Here is a 9,652-nt window from a genome sequence, read left to right on the forward strand (position 1 = left end):
TTCTCACATGAAAGCCATATGGGCAAAACCAAGTGGGAACATATAGTAGGTCCTGGCTGGGTCAAACATGGGAAACACTTCACTTGTTTCAAAATGGGAAACACACGTAGGACCCACTTGGGTTTTTCACCTGGGTTAGACATGGGCAAACACAGTCATTTAAAGAAAAGCGTTTGCTGTGTGCCCCAGGTGGGGCAAAGTTAGGTAATCAGTATATATTTTTTGGTACTGATGACACAGGTGGGGCCTACCTGGCCAAACTATATGGGTCACACATGGGCAAATGCAAGTCAGACCCTGAAAACATGTCTATGTGGGCCCCATATGGGTTATGTTAAGTTAATATGGGCATATATTTTATGTGGGCTCAAGATTGTTTAGTATATATGGGACCCACTTAGGTTTCTCACATGAAAGCCATATGGGCAAAACCGAGTGGAAACATATAGTAGGTCCTGGCTGGGTCAAACATGGGAAACACTTCACTTGTTTCAAAATGGGAAACACACGTAGGACCCACTTGGGTTTTTCACCTGGGTTAGACATGGGCAAACACAGTCATTTAAAGAAAAGCATTTGCTGTGTGCCCCAGGTGGGGCAAAGTGAGGTAATCGGTATATATTTTTTGGTACTGATGACATAGGTGGGGCCCACCTGGTCAAACTATATGTGTCACACATGGGCAAATGCAAGTCAGACCCTGAAAACATGTCTATGTGGGCCCCAAATGGGTTGTGTTAAATTAATATGGGCATATATTTTACATGGGCTCAAGATTGTTTAGTATATATGGGACCCACTTGCGTTTCTAACATCAAATCCATATGGGTGGGCATCCAATGTAGGTCCTAGTTGGGTTAGTGATGGTAAATGTGTACATTGGTTCAAAATGGTAGCACATGCTTATGTGAGGATTCTTCTTCTGTGAAGAGCCTGAGAAAGTGTTATTTGAATAAAGGAGGATTTATTCCAAACAAGCCCATCACAGATTGCGCACAACCCAGGGAGTTCTGAAAGTCAAATTGTAAAAATAATCTCAAAAGAAAGTATGAACATAACTCTCTTTTATAACCTGCAGACGGCACCCATGTGGTACCATTCTCTAAGAAATCACCCTAACTTTAACATATTTGGCACAACCTCAGTCTATCACTTTTGCTACCCTTACGTACAGTCAGATGTTCTTGACCCTTCATTTTTGACCCTCTCAGTATTTAGCCTTGGCTAGCAAATGTACTCAAAGTCCACATTGAGACCTCAAGATGTTATGTGTTATCAGACACTACAACCCAGCTGTCAAGTGAGACTATAGGAACTTTGGTGTTTTTGAACATTCAATGTTACTCAAAACACTCTGCACACTATTCCAAATAACTGGTTTGAAACTGGTTACTTTTTAATTTTAGATTTCATTTTATGTACTTAATGTGAACTCTGCATGGTAGGCTGCATGGTGAGGCTCAGATAAGATAAAATAAGGACTTCATGATTCTTCTTAGGTAAATTCACTTGTCACAGCAGCAATAATAAGTGATTAAAACGGACACAAGAGTAGAAAAAAAGAAAAGCAAAAAATACGAATAAAAAACCTAAGATAAAAGTGAATTACACAGACAAAATCCAGATTTGGCATTTGCAAATTAAGGATTACTGGTTGTTCAAACAATTAAGACTATTTCCTTGAGCAAACATGCAGTTGAGGATTTTTAGTAGATCAGACACACTCTACTGTATTAGAGAAAAGACAGTTAGTTACATGGAAGATGGAAGTTTTGGTTAATCAGATCCAGTAAAGCTCCTGAAGTATATTACCGATCTGTTAAAATGTTACTCTTCAAACTTGTGCCCTCAAATTATATAACCAGAAATAATTTATATTTTCTTTGAACTAGTGGAAAGGAGAGGGAATGGGGTCTTTCAAGCAGTCACACTTCAACTGTGAAACTCCCTTGTCCTTATGGTGTATTGACACTATTGAAACTTTTCAAAACCAGTCTAATGTTAGAAGAGCTTTTAGGTAAACTGTTATTCTTCTTCTTATCATTATTATATTTTTATTAATTATATTTTTATTATGATGTTGATTTGGGTGACACTTTTTGATAAATATTATATATTACTTTTTAAAACATATTAACCATCCCTATGCTTAAAAAACTTTTAAAAATAAAATTGTTCTTTTAAACTTGTGCATTGTTTGACTTTTAAAATTTTTGTATCAGGTGTAAAACGACTTTTTAAATAAAGTTGTTTTTAATGTGAGCAGCTCCTATTGGCTCGTTTAAAAAGAGGGAGGAGCAGATTGCACCGCCTAGCGTCTAGTCTTCGCGGTCTTTCGTCTGTTGCGCCTTTTCTCTCCCTGGTGTTTAAGAACGTGGAGGACAAAAGGATACCAAAGAATCGAAAACTATGACAAAGGTAAATACTTAAAGTTTGATACGTTTTCATCAATGGTTATTTTAGTAACTTTCTATAGTCGTCCTAAACGGTATAAGGGGGAGAAGCATAACATCTTTAGCTAGCAGGTAGAACTGGGTTAATTTGCTGCATTGTCTTTGGCAAACATAATTTAAAGTTAATTAAAAAACTCTTACTGCCTATATTCTACTCAATAAAGTTAATCTTATCTTATTCTGTTTTCATTGCACCATTCTCTCTATACAGTTTTTGAATTTACACACTATAACGTACACGGCAGTTTTTTTCTGTGCTTCTGCAACTGTTTCTTGGGTTTTCCTATAAGGTTTTTGTAATTAATTTAAAAAATTTATATTATTTTTTGGCTTTAGTGGATTCCTGCTCAGCTAACTCGGCCATTATGCACTACCCAGTAAACAAAATGGCTGAACAGTATCTTAAATGTCTGAACATGAGCTAGTCATACCATGTTAGGTAATATTCATGTGCAGTGTAGCAAGGTGATTGTTTAAATTACAGGAGTAGATGCCTGCAGCTGAAACGGTTTTCTGATCTGAATACGGTAATGTTACCAGATATGCATTGTACTATGGGAAAACGGTGGTGGATCAGTGTGTAAAAAGCCCCCAAAAGAAACACACAGCGTCTTTAGCTCAAACACTGTCTGATCACTCTCTTAGATACTGTGCTGTTCCATCTAGTTATTGGTTACTGAGAAATGTTAGGTCATTAATTAATTAAGAGAGTGCAGCTGTTCAGATCAGATGGTGAAGTAGGAAAATGCAGAACATGTTATTATAGCTGAATGCTGTGTAAAATACTAGTAATAAATCTAACTCCCATTTATGGCTTTTACTACTGTGGGGCTAAATAAAAAATTACAGACATAATGAAATCTGCTACAATTACAAAGCTTAAGTTTAAAACAATTATTATATATTAAGCATTTTTTTGCTCTTTTTTTTTTAAATTCTTTTTGCTAATAATGGACTCAATTTTATTATCAACTTCAAAGACCTATTAAACTTTTAAACCATTAAATCCAGGAAATTAGATGCCCGTAAATGTACGAGACCCTCTTTATGTCTAGTATCCCCAAATATTTAATAATCCTTTCTAAAAGTACACAAATTTTGTTCTTTTCAATTAAATATTGCATGTTCAATGTATTCTTGAGCAGGTAAAAATTCCACTAAATTAGTTTTTGCATATTTTTAAGTATAATCAAATTTTTATAGTTTGCGAGTACTTTTAATTTGGAGATTTTGCCACTTGATTTGAAGTTTGGATAGTGCTTTATAGTCATTTGTAAATGTTTTGAACTCATCTGGCTTCTTAATAATTTAATAAAAAATTAACAAGCCATGTAATAATTTGAAAACCACTAGGGACCACTTATAAAAAAGTAATTCCTTTTTTACTTAAAGGAATTTAGGATTTATGTCTGTCAAGTCATTTGTTCTGGCATAAGTCACCATTTTGATATATCTTCCTGTGACTTTAAAGTCTGTCAGCTAGTTAGATACATTTTTGCACTGCTAGTGTTTGCTGCTTGAATTAGTCAGTTTATCATATAAACACATGCAGTGCCTTTCAAACTTTTAATTACACTGTTCATTTTGTGCATTAGTAAGAGAATCTTTTATATTGAATTATCCTGGGAAAAAACAAAAATGTTTGTATTTTCTCATGCACTTTCTTTCATTTCCTTATCACGTTTAGATTCTTCAAGATCACAAGCACCATCTTTGACATGTAAGTAACTTTCATATTATTTGTATTACTTATTATTATTATTTTTGAAAAGTGATGGTCTTTGGGGCATCCTTTTTTTTTTATTGGTATTAAGTATATATATTTATTTAGGCACAGGAGGCAATGATCTATTTTAAAATTTAACATTTATTTAATTTTCATCTTTTATGCTAACAATAATGCCAACAGTGTTCTCTTCACTTGACCCACAACTCTGACAGTTTTGGTCCTCTGCTCTCCTCACAATTGGCTGATTTCCATCTGAGCTGCTACTGTCAACTGCATTAAACTGATTTTACATTGCCTTGTTATTCTAATCTTTATCTGCGTTTTGGACTCCAAACATTCACACCTGCTGTTAGTAACCAGAGCTCACAAGAGTGTAAGGCGTGTAGTTCAATAAAGTGATCGATGTGTTCACTAGCTGATTTCAATAAACCGGTAACTTATCAAATCCATATTTTATAGGAAGTACATTACTGATAAAAGTGGTAATAAACACGGTAACCAATAAAAATTTAAATTTACTGTTATAAAAAAAAATACTGCAGTGAGCTCGGTTTTCTAACACCAGGTGTGAACATCTACAGTCTTTAAGCGCTGGTAAAGATTTAAAAATAAAAGCATTCAATAACATAACATTAAACAGTAAATTAGTTTGATGGTGTTGACTGCAGCAGCTCAATGTTAATCAGCTGATGGTGATGGAAGCAGATGAGCGTTTTTCATCATGGTTGTTAGTGATGTGTTGGTCAAAACGAAACGGCTCTTTGAAGTGAACGACACAAGCGTGTTTTTTCTCTCTCTCTCACCCTCTCTCTCGCACTTTTTTTCCGCTTCACTCTGCACGCGAGCCTTGTGCTTTGCGCTGGGAAGAGGGGGGAGGGGCGGTTGTTACACACGCAGCACAGTAACAGAGCAGGAGGGAGAGAGAGAGAAAGAGAGCCAGGGACAACAACGTCACATTAGAAAGGTATAGTAATCATCCACAACTATTTTCAATTGCGGATGATAAAGGATTCAGAAAGTTTATTCATGCAGGCCCATATGACAGAGAATGTGCATCTTCTGTTTGTTTTCATATTATAATTTATATTTAATTGTGTTGTGGTTTGCAGTGTTTTGTGTTGTTTCACTTTAAATTTGTTTAAAAGGAAAAAGCTGAAAATTTAAATAGTTAAAAGTTGAAATGTAAATAGTTGGTTTTTTTGTATTATATGATTTATTTATTACATTTTATGTGGAGAGAATAAATAAAAGTATATTTACGGTGGCTGCTAGAGACAAAGCACGTACAAACCCCAAAACACGTAAAAACTCCATAGCACGTACAAACTCCAAAGCACGTACAAAACACAACAGAAGTGCTCCAGGATGCTAGGCACAGTGTTGAGATTTTGTTACCTAGTGGCTACACAAGCCAGGAAGTACCAACGACCGGATTTGGTGTGTGGTAGTAACAGGTAAATGAACAGCTTTTGGAATTTTTTATGAATATATATGAGTGCTTGTGTATAAATACACAAAAAATACACATATGATTTCAATTGTGTAAATTAAGTGATCTAGATAGCTCTGTTTTGGAAGTTCAGTTGACGCTAGAAATGGGTTTTGGAGTTTGTACATGCTTTGTCTCTAGGGGCCACCATATATATTTATATATAAACATATATAAATAAAACCACGTTTCTTTTTTTACATTAGTAATTCCTTTTGTTCATAATTTTATATTGTTGTTAATAATAAATTAATTAAAGCAACAAAACAACCTGAAGAGCCGGTTGGGAGCCGAAAGAGCCGGCTTTCTAAAAAGAGACGAAAATCCCATCACTAGTTGTGTAATATGCTGGTATTGATATGATCAAAAATGAACTGAGTTGTTTCGTATTCTATAGAAATTGTACATCTAATTAATAACAAGGCTTTCTGCTGATGTTATTAATTAAAAATTTATTGTTTTATTTTTAAGCAACAACTTTTTAGCATGCAATCAGTCCATGCTGTACAGGACAGATTTGTAAACTGTGCATACAAAAATAGACTATTTTACAAAATTGCTCTTTCAACAAATGTAAATCACAGCAGATTTTTTTTGTTGTAGGTGCACTGTCACAACTAGAAATGTGGGGGGAAGTCCTCAAAGTTGAAGGCAGAACAGGAAAATACATGGAAATAACAATTTTCCTTTAAATGGTAAATGGCCTGCATTTTTATAGCGCTTTTCTAGTCCCTAAGGACCCCAAAGCGCTTCACACTACATTCAGTCATTCACCCATTCACACACACAATCACACACTGGCGATGTCAAGCTACATTGTAGCCACAGCTGCCCTGGGGCGCACTGACAGAGCACATCAGTAAAGGTCGATCTGGATACTTGATAACTGTTGGTATAGGTATGACATGAATTTGAATCTCCATTATCACAGGTTTTAATTGGGAGGGAACATGCAGATATACAGGAGGACTATAAACAGCAATTCCTATTGCATACAACTGTTTTAGAAAATACCAACAACACTGTTAATTTATCACTTGCTGGTCTATAGACTTTACAGTGTGGATGGATGGAAAATCCATCTGGCTCCACTCTGGCTGAATTGGTGCTACAAACAACTCTGCGCTCGGCTTTCCTGGCTGTGTGTGGATTTATACTTACACATCCAAATTTTGACCCTATTTTTCTTCCTTTCAGCTGATTGGTCAATTTCATGTCAATCACCAATTAAACAATCCAATCAGAGAACATCTCCAGAAGTTGATTCTGTTCATCTGGACGTAGCATTTTCAGTGGGAGAAAATGCTGCAAGCGCTACGTCCAGATGAACAGAATCAACTTTTGGAGATTTACTTACCTGGATGATTGAGCATGCATCAAGACAATCAGAGAACAGATAGGTTTGGCTGTTGGAGGGCTGCATTACGGAGCTTCAGGTCCTGGAAGAATAAATTCCCTTTTACATACCAGACCAGCATTTTTCTTCATTAGCACGAAGGAAAACAGTCTGTGCGTGTCAGAGTTCTGTGGTTTTTGTGTCACAGGGCTTATAATATGTGTAAAAATCTGGCCAGGGACCATCACATCACACTGCTATCATATTTTTCTGTTGCTATCATGTTTCTTTTCTGAGATGTTGTTACTTTTATGACAGATGTAACGAGAAATCTTCCAGAAAGTTAAATTTTTTATTCTAATCAAATATTTGATTCTGATAACAGATAAAGATTTTTTTTTTTACTTTTGTTCTGCTATTTCATAGTTTATACAAATTTTGGCCAATTCCTATTTATTTTAACCCTTTAGCCCCCAAAAAGTCGCCAGCGACAGGTTTTTCCAAACCTGTCTCGTCAAACCTGAGCTCTGCCAGGGGCCCAACACGCCTGGACTTTTAGAAGAAAAGAGATGTCCGAAAATAAACCACAGGGTCAAATACTTAATTTTGTTCAGTGTTTTAGAGTTATTAATTTGAATTGACTAATTTAAATATTTTATTCATGTACATTTTGATTGCCTTTAGTAAAAATGGCAAAATTTCAATTTCTTTTTTCTTTCTGTTATTAATCCTTGATTACATTCATATAGTATACAGTAGAGGAAAAAACCTACCAGACCTACCAGTTATCCTGCGTAACATTATTGGGGATAAAGGGTTAAGGAAGCGCAATTAATTTTTTTAGTTTAGCTTGTGTTTACTACCATTTTTTTTTTATCACCACTCAGTAAACATTAAGTAATATGTAAAGTGTCCATTTATCCTCCATTCCGGTCCATTATCTTAAGCTTAGGCTGCTGCCCCTCGACCCAATCCGGTACTAAGTAGAGAGGCCCAGACTTCGCTCCCTCCAGGCACTTGGCCCAGCTCTTCCGGGGGAATCCCAAGGCATTCCCAGGCCAGCCGAAAAACATAGTCCCTCCAGCATGTCCTGGGTGTTCTGGGTCTCTTCCTGGTGGGACGTGCCCAAAACACCTCACCAGGGAGGCAACCTAACCAGATGCCAGTATCTAATCTGTCCTTTTTGTATGTTCCCCTCAGGTTGCCATGGTAGCAGATACAGGGGAAACAAGTGTAGACGATGCCACAAGAAGGATGATGAAATTCCTCATATCACCTGAGCTGGCTGTGGAGTACAACATGCTTGGCCGACATGGGGAAAAAAAGTTCAGAGATTTGCGTCTTTTTAATGTTGTGTATGGTAAGTTAGTTTCACTTGAGACATTTGAACTTTAGAAAACTAAACTTTTTTAATAAAGTGTTTGAAAGTGTAACTGAGATTGGTTATCATGCAATTTGTATATATTTTTTGAGGCAATAAAGTGAAATAAACATTGTTCTTTGAAAATCATCACCAAATGAAGTAAGCTAAGATTAACTTTACTTTGGCTTGCCCGTTTTTCTTCTTCTTCATTTGCAGAGGCACTGAAGAATTATTTAACATCAAAAGTCAACTTGCAAGAAGCAGAGAAGGCTCTGTCCAAGTGGTTCAGTGGAGCTAAAGACAGAGGAGGACCGAGGGCTGCAAGGGTACAAAATAGACTTACGGCTCTGTAAAAAAACAAACCCTGCTGATTCAAGATAAGCTTTTGAGTTTTCCATCTGACTTTTTCCCCATGTTGCTACAGTTCCAAATATCTAAGGAATTTTGCTGTAGTTTGACATTTCTAGTTTTTAAACGTTTACGCACTTTGGAATACAGTTACGTAAAATCACAGTTGTTGGACAAAATAAATGTGAAAAATGTTGTTTTGTGTACCCTCGTGATTTTTGAAATGGTTTTATTTACAAACTAGATTTTGTTTGCGGTCAGCTTTAATATATTTGGTGTCTTTGTGTCACAGAACCCGTATTAGCCGTCTGAAAAATTGATTTTGTTACTGTTTTACTACATGGGGCCCACTCAGTGCCAGAACTTAGGCAATTCAAACTAGAAATAAGATGCAAATACAGAACCCACTGCTAATGCCATTCCAACTTTTTAGCTCATGTTTTCCTCATGTTGTACCCACTAAGAACTTGAAAAATGGGGCCTAGGTGGGTTTCAGTGTACTTTGCCCAGTTGGGGTCCATTTAGTTCCCAGATTTTACCTATATAACACCGAGATGGGCTTATAAAATGGGGCCATTATGGAACCCGCGGACAATCCCACTTAAAACCCACTTTTTAGCCTATGTGGTACTCACATGGTACCCACAAAACAACTTGAAAGGTGGGGCCTGGGTGGGTTTCTTTGTACTTTGCCCAGTTGGGGCCCATTTAGTTCCCAGATTTTACCAATATAACACCGAGATGGGCTTATAAAATGGGGCCATTACGGAACCCGCGGACAATCCCACTTAAAACCCACTTTTTAGCCTATGTGGTGCCCACATGGTACCCACAAAAACTTGAAAGATGGGGCCTAGGTGGGTTTCTGTGTACTTTGCCCAGTTGGGGTCCATCTAGTTCCCAGATTTTACCAATATAATACCGAGATGGGCTT

General features: G+C 36.6%; 1 long non-coding RNA gene across 1 annotated transcript; it reads left to right on the forward strand.

The window, feature by feature from the left end:
- Positions 1 to 2,293: 2,293 nt before the first annotated feature.
- Positions 2,294 to 8,914, forward strand: LOC308409837. The gene is made up of 4 exons (XR_013974089.1): positions 2,294 to 2,418; positions 4,141 to 4,173; positions 8,208 to 8,367; positions 8,587 to 8,914. It is a non-coding gene; the product is annotated as an uncharacterized lncRNA (long non-coding RNA).
- Positions 8,915 to 9,652: the final 738 nt, after the last annotated feature.

The sequence above is a fragment of the Rhamphochromis sp. 'chilingali' genome, assembly GCF_963969265.1.
Source record: "Rhamphochromis sp. 'chilingali' genome assembly, chromosome: 14".
Taxonomy (NCBI): Eukaryota; Metazoa; Chordata; class Actinopteri; order Cichliformes; family Cichlidae; genus Rhamphochromis; species Rhamphochromis sp. 'chilingali'.